General features: G+C 37.1%; 1 protein-coding gene across 6 annotated transcripts in view; it reads left to right on the top strand.

Annotated features, from left to right (window-relative positions):
- Positions 1-20,369, top strand: part of JPH1 (junctophilin 1) — an 81,257-nt gene that overhangs the window by 12,680 nt on the left and 48,208 nt on the right. The gene's annotated exons all lie outside the window — the stretch shown is intronic.

Here is a 20,369-nt window from a genome sequence, read left to right as displayed (position 1 = left end):
CTTAACTTTCTCATAATCTCAATTGTGAGTAAATTTTTTGTATGCTGTGCTGCATGTGATGGATTTATTTGAAGGAAGTGCTCAGTAGCTAGTTCCTTCAGGCCTTGTCTGACCACTGCTCTCAGCTTGACCTTAACAGACTGATTTCCAGGAAGAACTACAGTGAGGTGTGTGGAGTCCTACGGTTTGTGTTCATGCTAGATTGCAGCTGCCAGAACTCCCAGCCAGTGCTGAAAAATGTGCACGGCATACAGCTTTCTGTGGTGGATTTGACCAGTTTTACCAAGCTTGCTTTACTTAAGAAACTGAAGGGGATACTTGCAAGACTATTGCTCTGCACATCTTTGAGGTGCTTTACTTATTATAGCTGAAATATGAGCATTGTGTTGAGGCACAGGATCCATCAAATACTGAATGTTTTTATATAAACTGCTTTAGTATGAAGTTGCTTAGGTTCAAAACATTTAGTTTTAATCACTTCTCTACACAGTATATTTGAATGTAACAAAATGCTGTGCAACGAAGTGAATTCTGTGTAACAAAATGAATGCAAAAGTAAGCCTTCAGCTACAATGGGTAGTAATTTTCATGTTAGTTCTGCATCCTTTAGAAGAAACTATGTGTTCTTTGGATCCTGTGAGTTACAACACTGACTTCAGTGGGGCATGTTTTCCTCAGATCTCTGGTAAAAGAATATAGTTTTAGACCATTTCTCCATTATTTGCCATGGCATGAATAACGATGTCTTTGAAATAACAAACTGTATAAGCTTCTTTATTCAGGTTTGCTTTCTTAATATTTAATGCAGGAAGATTTCATGGCTGAAAATGTATAAAATTACTGTGCTAACACTCAGCTCAAAAATTTTAAAAGCCTAAAGTGCCTATATCAAAGTACACTTATTTACAACCAAAAGTCCGAATATTAATATTAACAGGAAAAAAAAAAAATAATAAAAATGAAATGCACTGATTCTAGTGTGGAACCAAACAAGCATTTCTCAATACCTTCAGGAACAGTTCTATAACAGCAAGTAAAGTGCAGCCAGTTCAGGAGTATAATTGGTCTCACTATTAGCTTGTAGTAGACAAAGATTTTGTTACCCCACAGTTACTTTTCTAACTTGCTTAAAATCTAGAGATTTATAGCTTAAGTTTGAAAGCGTTCTTTTCTTTCAAGACATAAGCTGACATTGCAATACTGCTTAAACTAAGCATGAAAGGAAAAGCTCTGTGTCATTTGTTTTTAAAATATATAAACTCTTTAAAATGCTTCTTTGTTTAGATGGATAAGGATTTTTTGCTCATTTTCCAGAATACTTGGTTTAGGAGCTGAATCATACAGTGGTAGTCTAGCAGATGTACATAAAAACCCAATAAGTTTTTGATTGTATTGAGTCATAGTAGTAAGAGACAGTTTTGTTTTGTTGATTGTGTTCGTTTGCTGGTGGACAAAGAATTAGATGAGCTGTTACTGTGACTCTTGTCAGTTACACAGCATCTCAGTTTTGATCTGCGTGTATTACCACAGTTGTTCAAAAGCTAAGCCTCCAACAACATCTGTCTCCACTGACTTTCAGGGGAATTTCTATGATTGAAAGAAATCTCCATTTAAAATATAAAATCTGTATGGTTTGTACTGGTCAGTCACGTGTGATTCACAGGGTAAAGGCATGAGACTCACTGTATATAAAACATATTCAAAAACAAAGGTATTTTATATCTTCGCTGGTTTATATGCATAAGGCTAGTGTAGTGCTAGTGAAAGCTACAGAAATTTACTTGATGTTTTGATCAAAGACTAAACCAATTAATACAGACATTTCTCAGTTTTGCTCTTCAAAGAAATAAGGAAATTTGCAGTTTTTAACTGTAACATTCTGTACGGTAGAATGTTTTTCAGTTAACAACAACAAAAGTCATTCAAATGATGTAGTTTGTGCCCCTTGTATTGATCTCATAGAATATCTTCTGAATAATAACTGATTAATTCCATGAAAACTGGTGTCGTTCATTGAGTGATGCTGTTTTCTTGAATATTAATTTATCATTGATGCATTTTTTGTTTTTTTTTTCCTAGCAATTAATACATTTTTTTCTGTATTAATGCATGTAACAAACATTGGTTTACACTTTCATGTGGTGGTCTGCCATCTTTTCACTACTTCATTATTATTTTCCTCTTTTATTACTATTCTGCTGATACTTTTATGTGCTTCTTCATTATTCTGTGGTTTTCTGCTTTCAAGTGCAAGGTGGAAGAGTTGATCTCTCATAGAAGTAGATTTCTCCTCTATGAGCTTGTATTCTCTCAAAACCATTTAAATTTATATCATTTCCAACAAACTGTTGACTATTCTTGTCATTCCCCTTTGATGCTTCCCCAAGTCTGTATAGATGTAGCATCCCAGGATTACATCATTCCTGAGCTCACCACAAATCCTGTCTGTTTTTGTGTGAGGGGATATTGTTCTGCCTTGCGCTTCACTTTTAGGATTAAATTGAACTTCATTTGTCTTTAAAGAGGGATCTGCAAGTTTTCTGTTGTGTAACGTTGCCATTCACAGATTCTGTTGTTTAGCTGTAGACACAGTTTTCCCAGATGCTTCATGAATGTAAGTGGTTCTTAGCTCAAGACCCTTTGCATATCCAGTGGCTGGCCTTCCCATTGCTTAAAACGGTGATATAAACTTGTATGTACTATATTCTGATTTTTAATTATTCTTTTACTTTTTCCTGTGTTCCTCCATGTGGGTTCCAGACAGTTTCTGATAAGGAAATTGCTGTATTTCAGTCTTGGTACCTTAAAAACAGATTGTTTGAAAGTAATGGTATTACTACATTCTATTTAAAAATCAGGAATTTTCTTATGTTTCTAATACAAAACCAGTTAAACGGGAGTTCTCCACTCTTGTCTTCTAGGAGCATAAAAAGAAAGGCATATATTTCTCTTTTATCTCTCTGAGTCTGATAGGCTGACATTTAGGCTTCCTTACTCTTCATACTACTACAACGTATCACCTCCTTTTTACACTCATCAGTTTACTGGCATGTGTAAGATGAAGGAGAGAATGTTTTCTGCTTCCGCTTTTACCTTACTTTCAGATTCTGGGGTGATTCATTACAACCATCTTCTCTTTCTCTGAATTTTTAAGTCATTTCAGAAGAAAAATGCATGGGATTACATCAGTCCTAAAGCTATGCGGAAGGACTTATAATGCAAATGTGGGAAGAAGCAAGATTCAAAGATGTCCTTCTGATAAGGCACTCTTTTGGCTGATGTGGACGTACTTCATAGCTGCTTATTGTGAGCTTAAGTTTTATAGCTGTCACTGTTAGAAACTTTGCAGGAAGAGTAAAATTAATAGATCTTAGTTATGACAAAAGATGTAATAGCTTCATAGGAACTGTCTTTGCATGTATGTTCAACGCAAGCTCGCTTTTTAAGCTCCCTTTCTAGAATTTATGATATCAACTGTATAGGCATCTTAGGAATATCTTGAAGATGAAGTACATACTGCCTAGCCATAAGATTAAAAAATGTATTTCAGGTATACTAAGGAAGCCAAAATGTAATAGTTTGGGTAAGGAGATGCCAGCTGTCAGAATGCTTTGTGAAGATGGACTGGAACGTAGAGCATTAGGATGTCTTTTTCTTATGTCTACTGTCTGGAGTACTGCCGTTACCTTAATATAGTTTGACCAAGATGTTAATTTTAGTTCTACTAAAAATCCAATAATTGCACACATTCTGTTTATATAAATATTATACAAACATAGGTTGTCAGTCATTGGGATTGTTTTCTGATTCAGAAAGCAGCATGTGTTTTTTTTTTAAATTGAGTTACAAAGAAGGTTGGAATAGCATTTGTCAATTCTGCAAATATCAACAGAGCAGATAAGCTGGTGAGCTTTTCTGATATTCCAGTTGTTTGATTTATATAGATATATTGAAGCAGTTGTTGATAGCTTCTTTTAAAAAAGTCCTTCCCTTTCTTCCTTTGGTGGCTAAAGGGCATCACTAACTGGTGCCAGATCAGTGTTTTGTTTTGTTGTTTTTTTTTTTCCTAATGCGGGGTTTTATATCTTTTTCAGAATAAGGTTTTGTTTGAAGACTGAAATGGGACAAATGAACATTAGTGTGTGCTTTATATGCTCACAATTCAGGTTACTCCTGCAAAAAATGCTCTCATCCTGCTAATGATTAAAATTTATACAAACATAATTATCTATACTTACTGCTATAAAGAAAAGATACTGAAGATTTTCCTATCATAGTCTATATATGTAAATGTAATAAGTTTCTGATGGACTAACTGCTTAGTGCAGCTTCTTGTTAGCCTTTGTTAACAGGGGGTTTAGAGAAGCAGATAAGCATTTAGCTTTTAGCCTGCTGTGGCTCTGGATGGTGATTGCAGAATGTGATGAGGAAGAATGACAATTATAATGTTCATGAAGGAGTTTGTCCTAAATTTGACATTATATTTTCTTTAATTTTTTTTAAATTATTATTATTTTAATCAGCATATATTCTAGGTGGCTTTTAACAGTTCACTCTTAAGGTTCAGCTTTGAGATATAATTCACCATCCATTTGTCTGCTGTTTGCATCTGTGATGACTGAAATACTGCTTAAGAGGTCTTGAGGTCTGTTAATAAGTTGTGAGAGATGCAGTTCCTGAATGATAAGATGAACTTTTGCCAAGAGTCTACAGTAAGTGAGCATTGCAAAGGAGTTTCAGGCAGCTCAGAACACATAGATAGGTAAGCTTTCAGAAATCTCTAACACTCCTTTGACATCTGGATTTTCTCTGTTTCCCGCAGAGTTAAGATTGACTGGAATCCTTTCAGAAAAGAACAGTATTACATTTTGGACAAGAAAAATGAATAAGCTGTGCTTTGGGGTTTCAGAAAGGACTGTACAGATACTGGTGTAGCAAAACTTGAAAGCTGGCTTCCTTATGGTACCTGTCTTTATGTTTATTTGATACTTCACAATAGATTTAATGCAGAGGCGTTTTTGGTTCAGTGGTTCAAAGAACATCCTTACTGATGTTCTGAGGGGCCAGTCTGAGAAAAGGCAGCTTCAGCTGTTCTCAGGAGCCTCATTTGCTTCTTCAAGGCCCCTCACTACTCAAGGAATTGTGTTCTGCTTTCAGTATATTTGAGAATGGAAGAGATAATTTTCTCTGAAAAAGAGAATGAATTGATCTTGAAAATGTTTATCCTCATATGTGAAATTATATATTCAAGTCAGTCTGTGACTTCATAGTGCTTATTTCAGGAAATAGTTTTGGTTTTGCACCAATACACTTGACCAGAAATAAAGTGGCAGTTTTCTCTGGATTATTTGCATTTAGAAAATGCTCACTATTAAACATTAAACCAGTTGATATAATCTATTTTAAACTGAGACGAGTAATTGTCTCTTCCACAATAGAACCAACTTGCATGTTCCAGTCTTCTTTACCTTTGTATTTTGGCAATAAATTGTCTCATTTTCAAATGAAAGTTTCAAGGGAGACAGAAGTTCAATTTATTTAGGTGCAGGTCAGCTGAGGAAACAGCTGTCTTTTCTAGGCAACTTTGATGTTCCCATCTTATTAATAAATGAAACTTGGGAATAGATTGAATACAACTTTTAGCAGCTAAGTCTGGTTTTGTTTCAGACAACAGGTAAGGAGTGTGTTAACTCAGGTCAGTATTTTCAAGAATATGTTCTGTTCAGAGGAATCATTTTGGTGTACTATGCCAGATGTTGCACTGAAATTGTCTATGCAGTTATTTGTTTAGCTTGAGGTGTTGCTGTCTTGGTTTGTGTTACGGGATTGATGTTAGGGGAAATATTTATGAAAGCTTTCAGTATTTGTTTTAGCTCTTCTATTCAGTTATTGTCACATATAAGTTGCTTTCCAACCACAAAGCAGCCTTACTTAGGAACGAATGCTATTAATGGGAATTTTATACTTTTTTCTTCTCATTTTTCTAGGAAAAGTAAATTCCTTGTTTATATCCTTCCATTTTGACCCTCCTATTGCTATCAGTATAATGCATTTTCTTCTCTTGGAAAGAAATGCATTAGATGGATTAGCAAAGTACTAAAAATATCTTTGCTTAACCACCAAATTATATAACCATCCGATTTCTGTCGGCTGCTGCTCTCATACTGTGAAGCATTTTACAAATCTGTATTTTACATCACATCCAGTGGAAAAAGAAAAGCTTTTTATTTATTTATTTATTTTTTTTTTTTACATCAGACCTTCTTTCAGAGATTCGAGTATGTTTTTTCTTCCTTCTTTTTTTTTTTTAAATATTAAATATTATTTGTAATCCAAAAAGTAGAATGTACTGATGACTGATATCATTTCCAAATCTGAAAGTGCTGCTTCTTTCTTATGCTGTGTTATTTCTTTTCTGGCCACTCTGGTATGGCATGTCTACTGCTTTCTTTGGATTTATAGGGTTTTTTTGTCTGGGGGTTATTTCTTTTATGAATGATAATTTAAATCTCTACTGAAGACTGTGGATGTCCAAAACAAGATGAGTCACTTTCCAGAAAGATCTTTACAAATACAAGAGAAGATCTGGTCAACGTGACCAGCTGTAAAGCTAGGTGTCTTCTTTCTACACTTTAAGTCATACAAGTGAAAGGATTTGAAGGAGTTAATTAGTTCCAGAGGTCTCTGGAGGAAGAGAATATGAGAAAAATCATTCATCTTCTGTAAGATTAATTAAATCTTTTTCACTTCAAGATTATCCTCTAAATTTCTCTTAAAGATCTGAAGTTATTTAAATAGTTCGTTCCACTACTTGACTGCATAAATAGTACTGGTAAAAGTAGATGGTATAATTCAAAGGATTTTATGTGCATTGGTGAATAAGGAAAAAAAGAGGCTTAGTTTAAAAGGACAGATAATTAACTGATCAAAAGTGTGTGATGAGATAAATTTATAGATTGCTGGCTTTTTTTCTTTGCTGCAAGAGACTGGTGTTGCATTGTGGTGGAGCTGCTGCCTATAATCACATTGCCTAGGGTTGGGCTGCAAGTTTGTTCTTTGCGAATGTGATGAGACAAGTTAGCTCCTATCCTAAGGTCAACAAAGCATCACCTTAGTCTGCAGCTACATCCGTTCCACTGTTTGTTTTTCTATTGTGTAGCTATAATGAAAAAGGAAAAAAACAAATGCATGAAAAAAGGAAATGATGTCATCAGAGCAGTCAATTAGCAAGTAAGGGAAAAGACTATATACAGCCAGCTGGCTAAAGGGCATGAGAACATCCTGAAAGATAATTGGGCATCACTTGTTGAAATACTCCAATATATCCAATATATTAACTTGCTTGGGGTTGATCAGAGTCAGTGCCTACAGATGAGTGAATAAGAACTCATCTATCTTTGGTTGTCCAGTCTCTGGAGCTTTTCCACTATACACATATAAAAGGACTGAAATAATCAAACTTAGCCTGCTTGTCATCTTGCATTCCATGATCAGCACCTCATCACTGTTGTTACTCAGCTACATCTGAGGGGAGGAACCTGCAGCTAAGTAGGTGTAGGGGGAAAGGTTTGTCAAGATGTTTTAAAAATACCACTTTTAAAATGGTGCTTGTGATGTTACTCTTTTACAGAGAAGAAAAAAGTGACTTTCTAAAGTTCTAACCAAAGAGCACTTAAATGGCTTATCACCCATGAAAGAGTGAGTGTAACCTGTCATCTTTAATTTATTTGTATAATCCTGTGCTGAAAATGCTAAACATTGGGTCTGCTGACATTAACAGGAAAACTCCCACTGATTCCAATGATACCAGGGCGTCACTGATGGAGCAGTGTTCTTTGTGAGTTGTGTATTTTGAGAGATGGTGAGTTGAATGTACAAAGGCCGCTAAGTTAACAAAACCTTCAGGTTCTCAGCATGCAGTGCTAGGTGTCTGCTCTTCCTAATTCCCACTAAGACTAAAATTCTAGTCTTATTTTATGAGTTGTAGAGGAACTAATAGAACTTCCTGAGATGTAATCGTTTCTCTTTCCAAACACTAAAGCTTTTGTAATGAGTCAGTGTGTCACATTCTGTCTCCTGTTACTCCTGCTGAATGTTGTGCCATTCTGCACACTGTCCCAAAAAATCCTGAGATTTCAGTATGGTGCAGCTCAGTACAAGTGGGAGTGACAGAATTTATTCTAGAAAGATAAGCCAGCTCAGTTACTAAGGATATCCATATTTCTGGAAATTAGGGAGGCTTGACTTTGAAAAGCCTAACTGTGCGGATACAGCTCAGTTTTTATTGCTCTACTAGAGGACTTCGTTTCTGATTTTGCATCTTTGTGAGAAAAATAACTTACAGATTTCATGTCCTTATGTTGGAAATAGCTGATCATATGGGTTGCTATTGCTTCTTTTTGGAATGCATTTGTTTTTCTGTTGTAAAGATCCTCAGCCTACTAGCTGATCAGGGAAAATAAAAAGCATTCAGCATGGTTTGTTTGCTTCAGCTTTGCTTGTCCAGCAGATGTTTCTGGAAGGCCATCAAAATCATGGTGCCAAATTTCCCTGCTTATGTGTGCATACCACTTTGCTAGTGGCAGGGCATGCTGGGTGGCTCATCACATGTGTGGTGGGACAGAAGCTCCTGAGGAAAAGGAAGGTGGTAGAACCCACTCAGTCAGCTGGATCCTAGCTGTGCTTATGTCCCAAAGGGTCTTCAGTGGCGGGCATGGAATGTGCTGTGAGATCCTGGTAGCAACAACCAGACAGCTGTGTGAAAGAGGAGCAATGGGAAAGATCTTGATTGAGAGTGGGTTGTTGTTACTTCCTAAATAACTCGATCAGCAGCCTACCCACACACTGCTCTTCCCCCGAGTATTTGTTGAGCCCTGAGCTGCCTGTGGGTGAGGTGAGTTGGCCTTGTGAGCCACATAATGTATGTGCGCTCAAGCCACAAGCTGGACGTCAGGTGCACAGCTGATCTTGGTTACATGAGTTTACCTTCCAAGCATGCCACAAATTACATCAAATTGATTATGGTGAGGAACAGAGTTAGAAATATGTGACCAGGCTACAAGGACTGTGCAATGCTGAGGAGGGCACAAAATGAGCATACAATCTTGGTTCTCTCTGAGGCAGTGAATCTGTTGTACTTTTGTGGTACCATGGAAAACCATCCTTGTTTCTCGAGGCTCTTACCAGCTGAGGTTCAGTACAACTGCCCAGCTTCCAGTTGTGGAGCACACTTGCTCAGTGTTCCACTGTGTTGTGCATATTTTATAGTCAAGTTTGTGTATGTACTCTCAACGTGTACAAATGGAAAGACTGCATATTCTAGCCTTCTTTAAGAATAGTACCTGATGAATACTGGGTCACTTGTACATTTATGAAGCCCATTTAGGCTCCATTAAAAAGAGTTTAAACTACCATGATTAATAGCATTATGCAATCGAGTGAGTTTTAATGGAATATATTGCCATAGTTCCAAAGGCAGCTAAATATGTAGAATTTAACGTATGCTCTGTATTCAGGAGCCGACCTTTTGACAGTAACTGTGAGGTAATATACAGCAGAATCTTGCTAATTCATGCTAAGGACTTAAAAGATTCATCACGGATTACTTCATTTTACAAGTTAGCAAGTAAGTGAAACATGATGACAAAACGGAAGAGATGCACGCTTCCGCGGTATGTTCTCTGCTAATTTATCTTGCTGGTAGCAGTTTAGTTGTAAGGATATTCACGATATACAAGCTAATGGATAGTGATATCATTAATAAAAGCAAAGGGATGTCATGAAATACAGGTTGTTTTAAAATATCTTTAACAAAACAAGAAGTCTTCTAGTTATGAGTGTGTGAGACCAGTGAATTAGTTGTAAAGGCAATAGATACTGGGTTTTAACATTACTAAAAGCGCTCTCTTTACATATGTGATATACCATGGAATAAGTCAAGCTACATGTACTTGAGGAAAAGAGAAAACAGAAGTAGTATGCAGGTGCATGAGGTAAAAAGCGTGTGAAGTTTAATCTTCTGGTTGAATTACTTATATGGAGCTAAATTGTCAACTTATGCTCAATCTTAAAATAGTATTCCCAAGCTACTGGCTTATTTAAACACCCTCTCATGCCTTGCAGTATGTAGTATGTTTCTTAGCCTTCTGAAGAGTGGAATAGTAAAATAAATATCTTGGGATTAGGACAGAGTGAATATCTCCATTAATAAAGTGTCTGCATTTTGTTATGATCAGGTTTTCAGATTTTTCTGAGTTGTGTTCTCATATTAAGTAATATTGAGAATGTAATTGTACTACAGGTAGCATGTTCTTAAATGACCAGATAAAACCTTTCCATAACACCTTAGTATATTGCACTGAGCAATATAATATTTGTTATGATCTTAGTGAAAGGAGGAGCTGAAGCCTCTCTGGACTGGAAAGATCACGCACACTTGTTACTGTGCACTGGTGTGTCAGCAAAGAAGTCTGACTAAATAAGGCAGCGCATGAGTGGAGCTTATCAGTGCTTGACAGGAATATAGTCCTCTAACAGCAGATACAGAAGCCCATCTTTTCTGTGCTATCATTGGCTCTCTACACTGTACATGGACGTATGTCTATCGTCTAGTGCTGATTGTGCTCAAAACTTAGCTGTCTGCCTTTTCTTTTTGGTGTTATTTTATCTGAGAACTCATGCTAGTGAGCTGAAACCCATATAAACCCAAATTTATTTACATTTGTATTTGTATTTCTATACATACATGTATTTGTATGGGGAGTACTCAGCTTTCGGTGTGTAGAGAAGCAATATACTGTCGCTACTGTTTTTTCTCCTATCAAATACACTGGAGTGGGTCAATGTTGTTTGATAATATAAACGAAAAATATGAAACTTCATGTATATGGGGGTGCCTTTATAGTACTACTGTGCACTAAGAAATGTTCTAAAAGAAAAAAATCCATAACATTACAGAAGCAAGTCCTGACTGAATTTGCCTTTGTTGCTGTGAGGGACTGGCAGAACTCAAATGAGTGACTAAGTTCCCAGTGACCTTTCTGAGAATGCTGTTGCACTTTGTGTACATGCAGAAGATTTTTTTCCTTCTGTAGTAAAATACCAGCAACAGTATTGTTTCAGTATCAGTTTTGCTATTAAATGTAGTGTAGTTGTCAGATTATTATTTTTTTACCCACTTTGTGCAAGGGCTTGGGGATTTGAAGATTTTTAGAAATAAAGGCATTAGGACAATAAATCATCTTTAAGATCTGGTGATACTTGATATAGCTGGTCAGCTACCAAAGGAGGCAAACTTGAGACCTGCAGACAAATTTAATAGAAGAAATGAATTTATGCACGTGTGTGTGGACGTGCGTGGCCTTTCATTTTTAGGGATATCAAATGCTAAATTCTTATCATTCCTTATTCAAACAAATTATTGACAGAAGTTTGTGTTACCCAAAGTAATAAATACATTTTACACTGAGTGGGATTTTTAAAAAATAGCAAAAAAGTGCCTTTCTGTTCTCCACAGCATGCTGTTGATTTCTTGTTGCTCCTGACCATCTTTTGCTTCTCAAGTCAAGAAGGGAAGGAGGGACAGATGGATGGAATGACGATGTATTTTTTATTATTATTATTATTAATTACACTGAATTTATCTTTTAGTATTAAATCTCCTTCATCCTTTTTTGACCTCAGGTGTATTACCCACAGCATGTTTTATACTGAAAAAAAAATAGACTTGATTATGAATTATTGTGATATTACTGTCAATGTGAAGAAGATAATAATTTCTCAGAATAAAATCAGATCCAGTGCACTTGTGGCTTTTTGCTGCACACTGTGCATGTTTTCTGCTGCCCGATACTGTATTTTGTCAAGTCAATATCTTGCTTATTTGCTCTTCTATCTGCCATTATTAGCATCTTCCTATTCTCCCAACAGGATTGTTCACCCCCTCCTTGTAATCATTCATATGGGAAGCCACATAAGGAATGGGGAATGCTCAGCATACTTCTGAGAACATTCAGAATGTTCAAAGACTACCTGTATTACATGTGTTATTTGCTTTTTCCAAAGCTGATTGTTCTCAGAATACATTTGTTTTTTTTTTCTTTTCACTCAAATGTAGTGCTTAAAAAATACAACAACAAAGAACTGCAGTTTTAGTTGAAATCCATCTTCAGCAGTGCAGTCAAGCCTGACTTGATTGTCCTGATATGAAGTTGTAATTCAGTAGCATTGTTGTAGGCAATATGCTTGAGATGTCTTTCTGTCCTCTGGAGATATCTGTGGTAATGGTACCAGAAGAATAAGCGGCTGATTGAAGCACTTGCCAACAGAGCACTCATGAAAGGTTGACAGCAGACGTGCAGTGCAATGGACTGTTTGCCATGTGTTTGAAGGCTCCTGTACATGTAATCTATGTGTAGCTCTCCTCCAAAATAAAAGCTCCTCCACACAGCAAATAACATCACTTTCAGGCTGCCATTTCTCTACTGTGCTCAGAATATTTTCTCTTTTTGTTAGAATGTCAGCAACCCCCAAGTATTGAGCTGGATGCAGTACCATACACCTGTGTGTCCTGCATGCAGAGATGTATGATGTGAGCATGGAGATACAGAACCTGGATGGCCTTGGTGACTATGTAGGAAAGCATAGTAAAGCCCTTAAAATTCTTTAATAATTTAGATGCTTTTTATCTCCAGGAATATAATTAACGAATTTTATCTTTTTTTGTTTCTAAAAATATATTTTGCAAATATTTTAGTTACTTCAACCATATTAATTATACAAGTTTGTATTTTTGTGTTATTTCAGATCTATTTTTACTGTTGCCTTTATCAATATTATATTATGTTGTTTTTACACTGTGTGAAACATCTGGCTTTCTAATGAAGGTAGTTAATGCAGCTCAGCATTCTGTAAAATGTGCCTTGTAGCACCTAAATATCTTCTCATGTAGGGAAAGTAATTTGCAAAGCTTCATAATATCATGGAAATTAAACCTTCCTCAATTGTCCTTGAACTTAAAAGCAGAATCTGTTCAGTAACTGTATTTTTAATTGCTGAATGAGACACGATACAGTTTTGTATATGATTACTTGGTAACATTATGCTGAACTTTAAAAGGAGCAGAATGAAGTTTGGGGGCTGTGCTTAGAAACTTGTTTCCTGTGTAGGCTTCCAGTGCGTTTTGTGGCAGGTGTGTTAGGCACACACAGAGACAAACAAAGAGCTTAACATCACACACTAGTGTGTCACAGAAATGCAGTCACTATCGTTTTGTACAAACAGGAACTAAAAAATAAATACTTAGGTAATAAAAACATGAAGAAAAATGACAGTCATTAATCATGGGAAGACATTTTCAAGCTGTAATGAAGCACCTAGCTTTGCTATGGTTAGGCTGTGCTTTCAGCATCTTATTGTTTTTCTGTACCTTTGTGCAGCCAATGCTCCTAATTACTCAAAATACAAAACTTTCTGAGATGATTTTTATGTGACTATCCACTGAGTGTGAGCTATCGTTTGTATTCTATGTGGATGAAGTCTCACGTGGCTGATAGTTCATCTCTTCAAAATTTTCTTCATCTGTATCCATTTGTAATGGACTGTACTGTTCATCCTGCAAATCCAGAAGCAGTGTGTCTGTGATGTGCAAATAGGATTTCATTTTCTTTAAGTAAGACAATTTGAAAGCTTTCATACTGAAATCTATTCTATATAGATTATATATATAACGTCCAAAGCTGTAATTCACATTCTTCAGCTTCTTGCAGAGATCAGATTAAATAAATTTGACAGGAAAAGAAAATCTCCTTCAGTTCTACCTGTTTGAATACATTATTGTCTTTTATGGGACAGGAGCCTTTGTCATACAGTACAGAAATATAGTTTTGCATTTCTAAGCTTTTGGCAGATGCCTTTATCACAATGTAAATATAAATTCTGCTTTAGAACACCAAAATGCTACTTCACATACCTGAAACCTCTTCCTGTTTCCTGTGTGGGCTGTGAGGGGGGGATTGGTCAGAAACTCAAGTTGCCCTTTTAAAAGGATCTGAAAGCAGTATGAGGAACCTATTCCTCCTGAGAGGGGGAGCAGTAGTCTTCTCTGCTTTGCTAGGAAAAGTATGTGAGGTTTGTGAAGGTCATCTATAGTGTGCTAATGCGAGGGATACATTTTCTTTCCTATACTCAAGTTACGATATACTAAGCAAATATTTATTAACAGACCTTTCAGATGCAGTGTAGTGCCAGCAGCTGCACTCTGGACAGACTGGGTATGAGAGTTCTTCTGTCTACTTGCAGACAGCACCTTAGTTGTCTCACAGTATACAGACACAATGTGTTTCCTCCTTACTTCTGTTCTAAGCAAATAAGACAGATTAAAGACAAGGGTGTTTCTGCTGAATTGGAGTGTTAGAATCACAATATATTCCTCTGCTCTGATTCTCTGTATATCTTTAGGCATTTTTTCTTTCAGCAGTTAAACAAACAGCTGTAGCACTGTCTAGTAATTATGCTTACGGCTTCTAGGCTTTGCTAAGTGTTCAACAAATTGCTGTAGGTTTTTTTCTTGCTCTGTTGTGGCATTTTACCTAAGTCCAACCATTTCAGATCTTTTCTTCTCTATACATCAAACAGCACTTTAAAGTAGTGTTTCTGAGGTGCATGTTTCCTTTATGAAGTTGTATTTCCCCACTTGTCATAGTTCCTCCCAGCCTTGCTGGGTGCTGGTTGGCTCCTTTGCACATTCTTCCAGCTGTAGAAATTTGGAACAGTCAATGGAACTGGGGAGATGCTTGCTTATACTGTCCTAAATTTGCTCAGATTGAAGGCTTAACTGCATTGTATTTCTACATTTCTACCACTATTTCCTTTAGCTTATCTGTAGACCGTGGTAAGGTTCTGTGCACCTGTTCCTCTAAATCTTTCTCCTCTCTTCCATCTTGTCCTGTCATGAAAATGCAGGGTGAGAAGGGGTGAGGGAAAGAAGATCTCTTACAGGAATTTCTCTTTCAGGGTTGTATTTCACTTTCGAGTTTTACCTTTGTCACTGTAAGATCATGTGCTGAAGTCTTGGCGATGCAAAAGCTAGAAGATGTTAAGAATACACTCCAGAGTGGGGGTGACAATTTGGCCTGTCTGCAGCTGGCTCCCAAGTGTCCTTGAACAAGAGAGCTTGGAAACAGGCTGCATGAATTGTCTTGGTGACAGCAGCCCACTCCTGACTCCCAACAGTTCTTGAACACAGCTGAGAGTGGGTAGGGATTTACTGGATGGAAATAATACAGAAGGGGTAATATCAGACTGGCTGGGCATTGGCATTACTCGCAGTCCACGCTGTGTATCTAGTGGAGTGGGGGAGTCAGGAGCCACCACTCAAGCTCTTTGTAGTCAGTTCCCTGCATTACCACAACAGTTTGCTTAGATGCTGCCCACACTATGGGGAAGAGAGTTAGCAATGGGAGAGCTAGGACTCCTTCCTTTCCATCTTCCTGAGCATTGAGCATCAGCAGCATCTTGTTGCCATACAGGAAAAAGCCATGTCTGTGTATTTAGATGAGGCCCAGCAGTGTTTCTTCAGTCAGGTGCAGTGCCTCTTGTGTGGCTGATTGCACTGAAAGGAAAAAACAGGCTTCAAGTAAAACAGATGTGGCTGTGTTTATTCTAAGTCTCAACTGTTGTACTGCAGCCATATCTACATCTATAATGTTCTGGATATCTAAGCCCCGTGTCAGGGAATTACTTATTTGCATGCAGTTTTCATGTGACAGCAGGAGCAGGGTTGATCTCTTTATCCCTGGGGTTCTTTCATGCAGCCACACTACTGACACCTCTGTTTTATCTTGTCTCACTTTTGTAGTGTATTATTTTATTTGTTTTGCAAGGCTTTTTGGTATTTTGCTTAGCATTGAAGGCGATTACGCAGTTTGTATGTGAAAACCCTCTTTATGTTTCTGTCATAATACTGCTAGCTATCTTCTTTTTTTTCCTCTTCCTTAAGATGTTTTGATCAGAGGGAATAGTCTGACACCTCCTTCTTTCAGGGAGATTTCATCAACAACTCTTTCTTCAATAAATTTTTGAGAGCATCATTCTTGACTTTTCTGAGTTGTTTCCAAAATAATTATTCAGCTCTGCACAGATGTGCATTCTCTTGTCACTGGATCTGAGCTGTACTACTTGTACATCATAGACAATGTTAAGAGATTTTTGTCTGTTTTGATACCTAAAAGTGGCCATTTGGTGGTATAATTTACTCTCAGTCAAGGTCTAATGTTCTACGCTCTTCCTCTGAAATCTCTCTTATGCTGGGCAGTTTATTTAAAGGCATTCATTCTGTTACATCGCCATTTTTAAGCACTGTGTTCTTTCACTTTTAGTTTAGCCACATGTCTTCATTGAAGTATGCAATGCAGCAAATGTTTGCTGACTAAAGGTCAAGCGATCCATATAGTTAGTGGTGCCCCTGCAGCGCTGAATATTTCTTTTGCAGGGTTGGGGCACTTTTTTTGTTGGTTTTCTTTTGTTTGTTTTTAAGTCACATTCCTCTTTCCTCCTGTATTTTTGGACTCGCTAGCTTTGTATTACTGGCAGCAGGGTGCCTAGGATTCAACCAGAAAGGTGGGAACTGTTTGCCACAAAAGACCTCTTCAGCTTGGTCTGTGTCGTGCTCCTGGTATGCATGTAGCACAGGTTCATTATAAGAGCAGGCACCCACACCTCAGGTTTCACACTTCAGTGTCCTAATCACCAACAGAATCCCAAAAGATGCACATCATTGCAGATATTGCCTATGGCAATGTTTGCTGAATACTGACCCATATTAAAATGTGTATGCAGTAGATGCAGAGCTTAAATTCAGAAGAAAAAAAAAAATAATGTGGGTCCTGAAAATCATTGTCACAGATTCATGTAAGTCCAGATGACAGAAGGCAAGCTGAATATGTGTCAGCTGAATATGTGTCCTAGCATTTCCTGCAGGTAGGTTTAAGATTCCTCATGTCCTAATGTGCTGTTTAGCACCTAATTTATGCATCAGGCATGCTTCCATTCACTGTGAGAGGTTCTAAGCAATAGGATTTCTTTACTTTCTGTCTAAATGCAGCGCTGCTGGGCTTCGTAATGCTTTCCCCTCAATCCGTGTTCTGTATAAAATGTCAGCAGTTTTAACCTCCCTATTTAACCAAGGTGCTCTGAGGACAAATTGTGCATGCTGCAGGAATGCAATAGAAGTACCCAGTAAAATAATGAGTGGATGAGCTTAGTGCCTGCCTCAAAGGCCTAACACAGATATGAAGGCTCCTGTGTCATTCTCTTTGCTTCAGTGGCAGCTAAACAGTTCGTCTTTGTTGTTGTTTTTTAATTAGAGTGTATCTGAACAGCATGGACAGAATTGAAGATAATTAAGTAAACTTCAGGGTGATGCAAGTTAAAGATGTTGAAGTATTTTTGTGGGTGAGGGTAGGAGCAGACTCAGGAAAAAAAAACAGTAAAAATGTATTTTTACGGACCCTTTAATTGACAGTAGACAGATAACTCCAAAAAATATATACATTTTTAAATTAGCCAAAATATATTATTGTTCTGATGATATGTATGAAATATTATGTATTTTAATGAAAAGATTTATTTTAAAATAAGTTGATAATATATCAGTTTTCTATAATACATTATTTAGGTTGCTGAAACTAAGGAATTTATGCTTTTGACATATCAGCACTTCAGTGGGATATGTTGTTTCTCAGCAAGGCATACTTTTCATTGACAGCTACAAAGGAGGATTTTTAATTAAAGTCATCATCATATTCTTTTTCTGTTACCAAATTTCTTGTCATTCCTAATAGAAGTAACAAGTGATTTCATATGTAATGCTGTAGCACTAATTAGTGCCGTTTTTTACTGCATGTCTTACTGAAAGAACAGTAAATGTAGCTGAACTTGAGAATTTTGAACTAATGCTGTTTACATGTGCAAGTAGCAAAAGAGGATGCACCCTTCCCCCTTCGTTGTTAAGTGGTAAATTGTTGCTATGGTGATCGCTCTTTCCATCTCATCAGCTATAACCTGGTTTTCCACATCAACTGAATAGCTGCAAGCAAAGCATGATCTTTATTAATTTTTTTATTATATCACTTAAGATTGTTTTGCAACATAGCTATTGTCTTAGGACATACTGTAAACATTGTGATACAGTGAATGTAAAGCAAGAGATATCTAATTTTTTAGTATATAAATCCATGCACTCATTAAAATAATATAACTGCCAAAAACTTTAAATGTGTTGTTTTGTTTTGTTTTGTTTTTTAAGCCAGCTTATTTTTGGTGTGTAAGATTCATCTTTTTTTTTTTTTTTTTTTTTTTTTTTTTTTCCCTTATTATTTGAAAGACTAAGCTCAGTGTAAAGATGTGGAAAACTTGGTGAGCCTCTGCTAAGATCTCCGCTAAGTGATTTGTTGTTTTTTAGCTAAGGTGATGAAAACAGGATAGCTGTAGTAAAAATTCATGGAACAGCTTATTTTCTTGTAGTGTCAGTATGTGTGCATATTGAGAATGCAGAGAGATGCCTGAGCTGTGGTGAGAGTAAGCCAGGTGAGCTGTCGTGGCATCACCAAAGGGCAAGACATACGAATACGTGATCCTGTACATATACACAAGAGATTTGCGTCAGGAAATTCAAAGGCAGAATGAGCATGTGGGCCATCAAAATAATTTCAGAGACCCTCTCTCAGCCCCATTACAAGGATTTTCAGGAAATGGGCCAGATGTTGTGGCAAGCCTTAGAGCTTTTTTCTTTCTGATCTTTTTATGATTTTGTAAATAGTTTATTTGAACATAAATTGATGGTTTTATAAGACAGTATTTGTCTGTAGTCATTTCTGGTAGTGTTCATTGCAATCAGTCTGGTTTCTTTTCACGTGAGATTCAAAATATTTCCAAGTGCAACATTACTGTATTGCTGGGTAGCATATGTGCAACTCTTTTTTTCTAATTTTATTCATGTTCCAATGTTTCTTTTCTTTCTTTCTTTCTTTCTTTCTTTCTTTTTTTTTTTTTTTAAGGACTTTTTTTTTCCCCAAAATTTCATCTGCTTTACATGTGCCTATTTTAAATTGTGTGGCATGGTCAATAAAGGAGCAAGAAAATATCTTCCTCAAATTAACTGTTTTCAATTTGTTGTCTGTTTTATGGTCCAGAAGAAGACCTGAAAAAGATAGGAGATATGTTCTCAATGGTTGTACTCCTGTATATCATTTTCATAGAATCACAAGGTTGGAAAGGGCCTACAAGATCATGTAGTCCAACCATCCTCCTATTACCATAGCTACAACAAGCCTCTAAACCATATCTTGTAGCTCCTCATCCAGATGCCTCTTGAACACTGCCAGGGATGGTGACTCCACCACCTTCCTGGGCAGCCATTCCAGTGCCTGACCATTCCCTGAGAGAAAAAGTTTTTTCCTTATGTCTAATCTAAATCTCATCTGGTACAACTTGTGGCCATTTCCTTGGGTCCTGTTTGTTGCCTGGGAGAAGAGGCCAAACCCCTCCTCATCACAACCTCCCTTCAGGAAGTTGTAGAGTGCATTGTGGTCTCCCCTGAGCTTCCTCGTCTCCAGGCTAAACAATCCCAGCTCCTTGTGCTGCTCCTCATAAGATTTGTGCTCCAGACCCCTCACCAATTTCCCTCTGAAGGGCCTCCCTACTCTCAGGCAGATCAACAACACCTCCCAACTTGGAGTCATCTGCAAACTTACTGAGGGTACACTCAATCCCCTCATCTAGGTCATCAATGAAGATGAGGTGAGGGACACCACTTGTGACTGCTCGCCAGCTGGACTTAACTCCATTTTGTGTGAAAACATCCTAGTTATCATGTATGAAAATGTAAATAAGACTCTTACTTTCTTTGTTAGTAGTCTTTTGGGTTCTGTATACAGAATGGTATTTTCTTGTCTCAAAATACTGTGCTGCCATAAGCTTACTTCTCATTAGATGTTCCTGGCCTTCATTTGCAAGGATGGATGTTTTTTGAATAGTGTCAAAGACCATCTCTCTGTAGAGCAGTCTTTCTCTACTGAGAGAGTTGTATAAGCATGTTAGCAAGCTAGACTGATATTTCAAGTAAGAAGCTCGATTTAAGTCTAGAGTAAGATATCTCGAATTAATAAATGCTTATATTTTTTGGAACTACTTGCACAACTACTAAAGGATTAATCCTTTTGACCAATAAAAAGCTCATTAAATAGCCTGACAGAATAATCCATGAAAATGAAGGATGCCATATTTCCATCCAGCTGTAGAGGATGAGCGGTGATTACAAAAGCACACTATAAAGTTGTCCAAGCCAAAACAGCCCTTACAGTGCTCTTGTA

The sequence above is a fragment of the Coturnix japonica genome, chromosome 2 (genome assembly GCF_001577835.2).
Source record: "Coturnix japonica isolate 7356 chromosome 2, Coturnix japonica 2.1, whole genome shotgun sequence".
Taxonomy (NCBI): domain Eukaryota; kingdom Metazoa; phylum Chordata; class Aves; order Galliformes; family Phasianidae; genus Coturnix; species Coturnix japonica.
Note: the sequence above shows the minus strand (reverse complement) of the source record. Positions and strands in the feature narration are given on the sequence as shown.